We start from the raw sequence: 10,650 nt of genomic DNA, 5'->3' as shown, positions 1-10,650 counted from the left end.
CTTTAAAATAACCAAAATTTCCTTTTAAAAAAAGTTATTGCTAAAAATTTGAAAATAGACCACCCTTGGACTTCCCACAATGATAGAAATCAAAGGGTTCAAGGAGAGGTCTTGTGTCACAAGTGCATGGTAGGAATCTAATCGAGGCTTATTCCGTCAAGATCTCTTATCCTTTATTATGTCTTCTCATGTACAATCTTACCAAACAAAAACAAACTTACACTTTAAATGACTACAAATTTTATTTAACTTATCAAACAATTTAAAATATGGTAGACCTAGAGTGCTCTTACACATCAACAAACAAAAAAGTTTAAATTTCTTCTCATTAACTTTGATAAACATACATCTGTGAACAACTTCCAAGGAGTAGTGCGGTCATAGTTCTTACATCCATTCCATGATATGGTATACTCCTGGGGTGACCTATCACATAAAAATATCTTTGGTAGGAGTGTCCTCATGTTAGAAAAGGGTGTGTTGCTGCTGATGAAAAGTTTTTGCATTGTCCTACTAGGGATCTCTCCATGTTAGCATAATGATTTTTGGTGTAGTGGGAGCCACATTGCCGCTAAGGAGAGCTTTGTGCCACCGTAAAAGCTTCATGTTATGCTAGTTCCTTGAGCCATTCTTGCAAACAACGCCACTCAACTAGCATAGCAAGAGGTCACCTTGTAACAAAAACATGTATGAATTCAACATTTGCAAGCTATATCATGAAGACACTTGTTAAGTATATGTTGTACAAATTTGCAAGTATTTCTATCTAACTGGGAATAAACAATACAAAAATATACATTAGGATGAGATTACCACCCCTAATAAGCATGGATTTGAAGCACCTACCTACAAGATGTAACAAAGAAAACTGTTTTAGAGGAAAAGTGGTGACACTTGGCCTCTCTAACCTGCAGCCTTTCACTATTTGTGCATAAAAGCAACCTTTGTGCCAAGCACTACAAAACAAGTAGAGGAAACACCTTAGACTTCAAAGTTTATGATAAGAAGAACACAATCAAAAGTAAGAAGTATATTGTTACCTTGCATAAAGGGGTGTTTTATTCAAATATGTGATGGTATTAGCAAGATATTGAAGAATCGTCAACATTCATCTCACCGATGGTACGACGTTCCTGGGATGACATCTGCTCACCCTCACGTGCGGCCTTCGGTGCAAACGTTGCGAACAAGCAAATATGTATGCATACGATTTGTGATGTCCTTGAGCACCATGGTAGCTGTTGCATGAGGAATCAAAGGATGAAAAGAGAGAGGGGGGAGGGAGAGAGAGGAACATGGGAGAAGACAAGGGGGTAGTGGGGGAGAGAGAGAGAGTGTGGAGAAGGAGGAGAGAAGGGGGCAGGGAGGGAGAGGGAGGAACATGGGAGGAGAGAAGGGGAAAGTGGGGGAGAGGGAGAGAGGGGAGGAGGAGGAGAGAAGGGGGCAGGGAGAGAGAGGAGAGGGAGAAAGGAGGGAGGAGGAAGAGAGAAGAAAGGTTTTTTTTTTGGGGGGGGGAGTTTTTTTTTTGAAAAATTGGACTTTTAGTACTTGTAAGTTTAAAAAAAGGTCAAAAAATACTTTTTTGATATGGATATATATTGGGGGGGAGTTTTAAGTCAAAAATAAGTAAAACTAACTTTTTTTTTTTTAAAGTCAAATTTTGACTCTTAGTGATCCACGTTTTTGATAATGTGGCCACACCTCTTTACTCCCTTCACTTTCAAAAAGCTAGAGAGAGAAGGTGACCTCCTAGGTCCACATCCTACATGTGTCTAAAAAAAGGTTAGAAAAGCCTACTAAAAACTAGCTTCTTGAATGCCCTTGTTCCCTTAACCCTACACACCATTAGCCTTAATCCCTAAAAATTAGGATTCCTTACAAGGCCCATGCAAGGTTCATATTTCTCCTAATGCTACCAAAGATGCGCTAGAAACGAGGTGATTTTGGGTTGCATGGCTCCTTTTCCATATAGACCGCTCTCTATCTCTTCACTTATGATTCCATCATATCATCTAGTCCTATTTTGCATCATCTCTATAGTGAGTATGTAGACTTCATTATCTCTCTTGCAACACTTCACCCATTCTCCTCTCTACTCCTTGCCCTTGGGATTGTTCTGAGTGACACATGCATCCTCCTCTTAACACTAAGCATGATTTCCTCACAAAGGAATCTCTAACAAATGAAAGTATTCATAAATTTCTCCAAGAAGAGCATCAACCTACTGTGAATAGTGCCAACCATTGACACTGCCTCCATGACATGAAGAAGAATTGTAAAAACATGTGTAGGGCATTATTCCTCTTTGAGAGAACCTTTAGAGACTTATAGAGGATGTTTTCAATATATAAAAGAGAGGGAATTAAAGCTTTTTGCACAAGTACTTTGGTGCTCAACAGGGATGCCCACTTTGTCCAACTCTCTTTGGACTACTCATTGATGATTCGAAACACATGGTATTCAAACTTATGCACTAAGAAGGCATTGAAGAGGTTATATTCTGGAATGTGGTGATCATCTCATTGTTGTATGTGGATGATGTGGTGCTTTTGGCAAATACTTCAAAGATGCCCAAAATCTTATGATTGTCTTCAGTTGGAAAACTTTTCTTGCAAAGTGGGTTGATGGTGAATGTCTCCAAATATGGGTTATGCTTGATGAAAATTCTCAACAAGGAGAAGACATGCATTGTGTACAATAAAGAACCCTTGGAAGTTGTAGAAAGTATCAAGTACATTATCTTTGAGGTTCCAACCAATCATAATTCTAATGGTGGCACAATGTAACATTTAATGGTCTAGTAACTTGTGTGTAGCGGAAAATAACATAGACATAGTGAGCATTTTATTAGAATGGATTCCTAAAATGAGCATAGCAAGAGTGCTTGGATGGAGAGAATAACAAAAGCATAACACCTAGTTAGATAGGCATGAACAATACTTCAAAAAGACAGAGAAATTAAACTATTGACAACAGTTGAGGACCGGATTTTTATGGAGCCACTCCCCCCTCCAAAAGGATTTGTATTATAGGTTTCCCCCATCAAGGGAGATTTTACAATAAAATACTCTGTCTTCCTTCTCAATAACTTGTTGGTGCAATAAAGATGGAAGGTTCAAGCACCAAGCTCGCACTTATAAACCACAACATCAATTCCCTCATGGTCTCAGACCCAAGACCTTACACACCTTTGAAGATGGTGAGAGCTAGCGGGGTATGAGACTAGATCGAGAGGAAGAAGGAGTATTCTTACAAGAAAGAAGTATGCCTCCTCACATAATCACTCATAATAGCTTAGCATAGCTTAGTTATTAGCATGGTCGAGGATATGAGCATGCATTGGAGCTTGGCTCTTGGTTGGATTTGCATCACAAAGCCAAGAGTTGATGGCGTAGGCCTCCCTTATCACAAGCTTGGAGTAGATGATGAGCTTTCCATTAAAGCTTGAGAAGGAGATAGCCTTCTTTACTCCACACATGAGATTGTGTGAGTGTGTGTGTGATAATGCCTTTCCAAAATCAATCCCCCCTCTCTCTCTTGGTTGACCCCTCTTGCTTTTTACTCATGATGGCATCCCATTGGACCCTGCAAAGCTTAGCCAATGATAATTAAGAAGCATAAGTGATAGCCTTGTGACATGTGTCCCCCTTTCCCCTTTGGTGAGAGCTTTAGGTATTTAATTAATGCAATTAAACTCTCATTGGACCTCTTAGTCTTCTTGCCAATAGGAATCAGGCAAGCCATTGGGCTGTTGAATGCTCACTGGACCCCTTGGGAGACTGTCCAATAGTCTTCTACAGAGCTTAATTTCTATTGGTTCTTTTATCAAGTGCTCACTGGACCCCCTGGGAGACTGTCCAATAGTCTTCTAGAGAGATTAATTTCAATTGTTTCTTTTATCAAGTGTTTTTTAATGAATTAAACTAAATGTACTCTAGCCTAATTCTCATTGTTCCACCTCTATGGCCATCCAATAGGATTTGAATGCACCTTGGGGGAAACTGGGCTAGCAAGTTGACATGTGTCCCCTATTCCCTTTGTGTAGAGGGAGCTTTCTAGGTGTGTGTGTGTTTCTCTCTTATCCCCTACTAAAAGGGATCGCCCCCCTCCAAGATAGGGATGTGCTAAGACTTTTGAATCTTCCCACAAGCATTCAATATTCCCTAGGTTTTGACCATTGGACCTAACCTTTGAATTTTGGAACCTTAGCATTTTGGAAGTCTTAATGGGTTGAACCTTAGGGTCTTTGAAGCCCATTGTTGCACATTGCTCTTTTGCAGATGGCCCCCCCTTTGGATCCCTACGGTGGCCGGTCTGCCAGATTAACCAATATGCTAGATTTTTCTCCCCTGGTACTTCCCTATATTAGATAATCAGTTTAACATGAGAAAATCATTTAGGAGAAATAGATATTAGTTATTATGACATTACCTCTCTCTTGAAATCATAGTCGTCCTCGACTATGGGATAAAAAAGATAAATCCTAGTCATCATTAGTCCTTTTCCTAGTGAGTAGAGGATCCCTATTTTACCCTAAGACATCGTTCCACAATGGATGACTAAATCCATTTGGCACTTGAGAGCTTAAGTTGCTACAAGCATGTTTGCGCATTAGTCCTATCAATATTCCATAGTAAAGTGACAAGCTCTACTTGGTGTTTAGAAGATGTCGTCTACGCAAATTTGATCCTAAGCATGCATACTAAACATTTGTGCACAATAAAGAAAAGAGAGTCTTAAAAAACATTGTTCATTTTAGACATTTTTACATTTTCTTACTCTAGGAAAGTGTTGTAAGCATTGACAAGGTTTAGGTTATCCTATAGTTGTATGCCTTGCATCCATCTAGCATCTTCAAAAGGATAGTTCTTAAACTTAATAAGATATTGACGGATAATCTTACCGCCTCTCAATACCTTGTCTTCATGTCGGAGAATGGACTCGGGCTGCAGCACCTCTTCTTGGTCCTCGATCTCCGGTGGGTCTTCAATAGTTGGTTCTTGAGGTGTCTCTCCTTTGTAAGGCTTTAGTAGGCTCATATGAAAAGCATTGTGTATGAGCCAATGACTAGGCAACTTGAGTTGATAGTCCATCTCATTGATTGGTTTAAGAATCTGGAAGGGACCATAGTACGTTTTTACTAACTTAGCATAGTACTTTTGGTGTCCCGTAGGATTCTTGCCCGTCGTGTGTTGGAATTAGGGTTGCAGAGAAACACACACAGCTTGGAGAAGACGAAGGAAGCTTAAGGCACACAATAGAGAGTGTGTTACTTAGTGTGCAATGGAAAGATGGATAGCCCTAGAGTGATGGGCGTATATACAATGCACGGGGGAAAAAACCTCCTAAAGAGAGAAAAAATGCCCCGGCGGTCCTAGTGTGTTCACACACATCACTACCACATGTATATGGTAACAAATCCCCCCTGGAGTGATGCGGTGAACAAGAGCTGGCACATGAGTAAATGGAAGTGCCATGCCCTGAGGACAGGATCAGTCCACAAAGGGGAGTAAGCCCAAAGCTTTGCGGAAAGCTTCAAGTTTCTTACGAGACAATGCCTTTGTGAAATGATCTGCAAGGTTGTCGTGTGTTGGAACATAAGCCAAGCTGATCTCTCCTGCTGAGAGCCTCTCCCTGACATAGTGGTAATGCACCTCAATGTGCTTTTTGCGAGCATGAAAAACTGGGTTCCTCGCAACTGCCAATGCGCTCTGACTGTCAGTGTATATAGTGTTGGCAGTTTCCTGTCCAACACCCAAATCAGCCATAAGGCGTCTGAGCCATACACACTCAACTGTAGCTGTGAAGACTGCCCTGCACTCAGCCTCACAACTCGAAGTGGCCACAGTAGGTTGCTTCTTGCTCAACCATGATATACATGAACTGCCAAGCATGAAACAAAAACCACTTGTGGACACTCGCGTGTCAAAACAACCAGCCCAATCTGAGTCCGAAAAAGCATGTACGTTTGGCGGCAATGATCCCCCCTTGGGATAAAACAAGCCAAGATGTAAAGTGCCACTAAGGTAGCGGAAAATCCTCTTGACAGCCTGCCAATGCTTAGACCCTGGGCTATGCATAAATTTGCTGACCTGTGAGACTGCAAACTGAATATCTGGCCTCGTGTTGCATACATAAATGAGGCAGTGAACAGCAGTTTGGTAAAGAGTGACATCAGCAGGATCGCCAGCATCATGTAGACTCAACTTCAAACCTGTTTCCATGGGAGTGGCAATAGGTTTGCAATCCTCAAGTCCAAACTTACATAGCAATGTCTCTATGTAACTTTTCTGACACAAGGCAATACCACCATCACACTGCTTAAACTGTATACCCAAGTAATGATGCAACAGCCCCAAATCTTTCATCTTGAAAGTAGCATTTAAATCAGCCTTAAATTCAGCAATATGTCTCTCATTTGGTCCAGTGATCAGCAAATCATCAACATAAAGAACCACGATGAGAAATACATCACCCTCATGCTTTACATACAATGTGCTTTCTGTTGGACTATTACGAAAACCTTGTTTGACCAAATGAGTATCAGCTTTCTCATACCAAGCACAAGGAGATTGCTTCAACCCATACAAAGCCTTGTTACATTTGCACACTTTGTCCTCTTGTCCTTTTATGACAAAACCGCGAGGCTACATTACATAAACTTCCTATAAATGGCCTCAAGTCATGGCCTCAAGTGGTTCTAAAAAGGTTACCTTCTCCTTACCCTTGTCCCTCTCCTTTGCTCTGGGTGGATCCACTACTACAGCTTTTCCTTTCTCTTCTAGCCTTATGATGTTTACAGGGCGATCAGGTGGTGGGGCTGGTGGAAGAGGTGGAATGGATGCTTGTAGTGGTGTCTGGGGTGGACGTAGAATTTGTGTTGGTGGGGTTGGTGCTCGGGGTGGGGGTGTTCTTTCTCTAGGGGGTGACAATTGGTTCCTCCTACCTCCTCTATTATAGTTTTGTCGTGGTTTGGGACAGTAGTACATACCGTGACCGTCTTCTCCACAGTTGTAGCAATGATACTCCCTGTTTTGTCGTCGTGCTCTTCTAGGGTCTTGATCTCTTTCTTGACTCCTCCCTTGTTGTATTAAGTGGACAGATAAATTCTGCAGTTGGTCAGTAATATGGGCCAACATATCTTGTTGGTCATCTCTTACCCCAAGAGCCAGTGGTGGTGGTGGAATGGTGGTTTTCATAGTTTCTGGTCGACGTGATGTTGCTGTTTCTGTTGACTCGGTTTCTTTGGCTTTCATTCGCAGCTTCTTGTCCTTAAGGCGAGCAATCTCAACGGCTAACTCGTACGTAGCCGGAAATCTACGTTTCACCTTCTCCTTGAGAAGCAGCAATAAGCCATGCGTGAACCGATATTTTTTTAGGAAATCGGGTGCATCTTCCCCCCTTGCCAGTGGCTCAACCCACCGTTCTCACAAATCCACAAATTTGGACTCATAGGTGGCATATTCTAAAAGACCCTCCTGCTTCAAGTCTCTCAACTTGTCCCACAACTTTTCTGAAGTGGTACCTCCCCCAAAGCGCCTCTTAAAAGCGGTTTTTAAGGGTTCCCAGTCATCCTTGGTTGCTTGTGGAAGTGCATTGTACCATGATCTAGCTTCTAGCTTCATGAGATGCTTAAAGATTCTAACCCGGGATTCATCCGTATCTTTGTTGCTCACTACACATGCTACTTCAAAGTCATCTAGGAAGTCTGTTACCAAATCCTCCCCCTTATTTCCTTTAAATGTTGGAAATGCTACACTTGCCATGATTACTGAGAGAGAGCTAGAAAGACACACTGCTTAACTTGCAAAAGTTTTTTTCTTCTTTACAAGGAGGCGTGTATACCCTCTTATACTAGGACATAGATTAAAACTTCAAACGGTACATTGCCTTGTACCAAAGGTAAGACAAATGGTTGATCTGATGCCAGAACCTCAAAAAATCGCTCCCCACCCAGCAAGGTGTCAATGACGTGCTGGTAGTGAGCCTTCAAATCCAGTATTACCTTGATTGAGCGTACACGTGTTGGTATGTGTGAATTGTCTTGAGGTAGGTTGTACTGATTCATGTGAAGCTTAGAGGTTCTTAGTCACTATCCAAGCTTGTGGGAGAGGGTGGTGTTCTTTCCTGAAACAAACTCAGTAGATCCCTAGTTTCTCTAGTGAGAGTGTGAGCCAATGATTCCGTTATCTGTGTTGCAGCATCAGGTGCGACTTGAAAACTGACTGTGATAATTACCTCGGTGACTTGAGTTACCCGATTCTCAAAGTAGAATAGTGTTGATTCTCTATTGTGTAGAGCTCCTTCCATTTTGTTGTTGTGGGTTGGTTGTAGGTTGCGGACATGGTTTCGACCTTCTCCTTCTTCTTCTTGGCACTTGGCCTATGTATATCCACTGGGTTTGGCGTGTTGGTTGACTCTCCCACTGCAAATCGATTACCGTTACGCCTAGCACTCGAGCTTCGATGGAGATGCGGAGTTCGTCTAGTTGTGCTTGGAGCTCTTCTTCTTCTGTCGTCCAATTAGTAAATCCTGCTAGCCATTCATCCATTCACAATAGTTTAGGGGTTTCAGTCTTGTAAACTGAAGGGTTTCATGAAAAGATCCTCCGTGGGGGCACCAAATGACGGGACCAAAGCAAACCCCGAACCCCGACGGCCTCTAAAACACCGGGGACCGAATGGAGCGCCTCGAGCTTGTCATGGTAAAGCAAACAGGGGCACCACCTAGCTTCAGCGGCTAGGATGCAAACAACACACCACCATAACAAAGTTTTCATCCAAGAGAGATGGATGCTTGGGAGTAATGATGAAGAGGAAAGGGAATGAGATCAAGTGAGAGAGAGAGAGAGAGAGAGAGAGAGTGAGGGAGGGGGTATAGCGGCTTAATACTTAGGCACCACAAAAGGATGGTGAATCCGCACACCCTTCACACATACACAAGCTCACTCCAAACACAAGATTAGGTGGAGATTCCTCACACCTCACATGGGCAAAACATTGCAAGAAAACATACTCACAAAACCTCAAGCTTTATTTAGAGAATAAGGCGATGAAATGGGGAGCATAGGGTAGGGGAATGAGAAGGGAGAGAGTGGTAGAGCACATGGCGGATAGGTGGGAGTTGATGGCGAAGACTCGCACGAGGGTTATGGCCATCATCCTTCATTTAGTTTCCCTTCATCTTCCATATCCAAGGGTGTAGAGGTCATGCTCAAGACAAGCATGGTGATTGCGGTGATGGTGATGGTGATGGTGTGGGTGTGTGTGTGTGCACTAGGCACACACAGTGCATAGTGTGTTCTTTGGTGATGTTGTGTGTTTAGTGTGATGGTGATCCCTCTTTATATAGGGGAGGAGGGGGGAGGAATTCTAGAATTTAGAAATGAAGAAATCATTATCTACATAGGCCATGTGACTGTGGGCCCCACTTGTCTAGCTGTGTGTATATGTGCCAGAACAGGAGTCTCATGAGAGAGAGACTAAGAGAGAGAGAGATGGGTTGATGAAATAAAGTGAGAGGTGACATGGAGAATAAAGTAATTACAAAAGGGGAGAGAGGGGAGAGAGGGGAGTGTGTTCAGAGGTGAATCTGTGTGCAGATGTGTGTGAACACAAGAAAAATCAGATAACCACTGGGTGAAGATGGGTCTGTGGGAACCTTTTTTCAGTGAAACTGAGTGTGTGTGAGTGTGGGGAAGGTTATTTAGCTACAAGAAAAGAGATATGGCGCCCTTTAGAGAGAGAGGGGGGTATTTGGGTCATGGGATATGATAGGAGAGAGAAAGAGGGGGTGGGGTATACTATTTTGGAAGATAGGGTAAGTTGCATGTAAACACAAGAAAATGCATTATTAGTGAGAGGTGGGGTAGCTTGAGGGGAGAGAGAAAGGAGAAAGGACAAGGGGAAGAGAGAGGGGGTTGACCTTTTGAGTGGAGGAGAGGAAAAGGGACACCCGGCGGGGCAATAGTGAAGAAAAAGGAGGCAAGGTGGGGATGGGCTACCCCGCAGGCATGAGGTGGCCTATTTTACCTTTCTTATATATTTACATAATCATACTTTATTTTTTTTCTTACTTTTTCCAATGCCTTTTATCACTCCCTCCCTAAGAGGGGGTTTTCATGGGGTGGGGATGAGAGAAGAGGGGTATGGGAGCTTGTCTTGTGAAAAGCCCCCATCAGTACCAATGGTCTTTTTTCCAGGAGGCAAATCACATAAAGTCCATGTGTCATTTTCTATAAGTGTATCATATTCTGATTGCATGGCAACCATCCAATTTTCTGAATTTTGTGCTTCATCAAAAGACAGAGGCTCCTCAACATCATGTAAACTAGACACAGCCAAAGCATAACAATCTGATGCATAAGATGCATGGCGAGAGCCTGAACGAGTACGACTAGACAAAGGTGCATCCAATTTACTATCACGCAAAGTTTGCACCAGCCATTTTGGCATACCTCTAGCCTGCTCATTTTCAGCCCTTTCCTCATCAAGTACATCATGTACATCTGCATCAGTAATAGGCTGATCTAAAACATTTTCAGAAACCCCCATAGGCTGTACATTTTCCTCATTGGAACTTACATTCGTATTTCCACCACTGAAAAGAGGCAACAAAGTGTCATAAATGTCTTGTGAGCTTACATTACTG

At 42.5% G+C, this 10,650-nt stretch overlaps 1 long non-coding RNA gene across 1 annotated transcript; it reads right to left on the bottom strand.

Annotated features, from left to right (window-relative positions):
• Nucleotides 1–338: 338 nt before the first annotated feature.
• On the bottom strand, nt 339–1,239 carry LOC147451969 (uncharacterized). Its single transcript, XR_015188987.1, has 3 exons — nt 1,041–1,239; nt 847–956; nt 339–671 (listed from the first exon to the last, which is right to left on the bottom strand). It is a non-coding gene; the product is annotated as an uncharacterized LOC147451969 (long non-coding RNA).
• Nucleotides 1,240–10,650: the final 9,411 nt, after the last annotated feature.

This window comes from Adiantum capillus-veneris, chromosome 8 (assembly GCF_014529385.1).
Source record: "Adiantum capillus-veneris isolate H3 chromosome 8, ASM1452938v2, whole genome shotgun sequence".
Classification (NCBI taxonomy): Eukaryota; Viridiplantae; Streptophyta; class Polypodiopsida; order Polypodiales; family Pteridaceae; genus Adiantum; species Adiantum capillus-veneris.
This window is presented reverse-complemented; position numbering and strand designations above follow the sequence as displayed.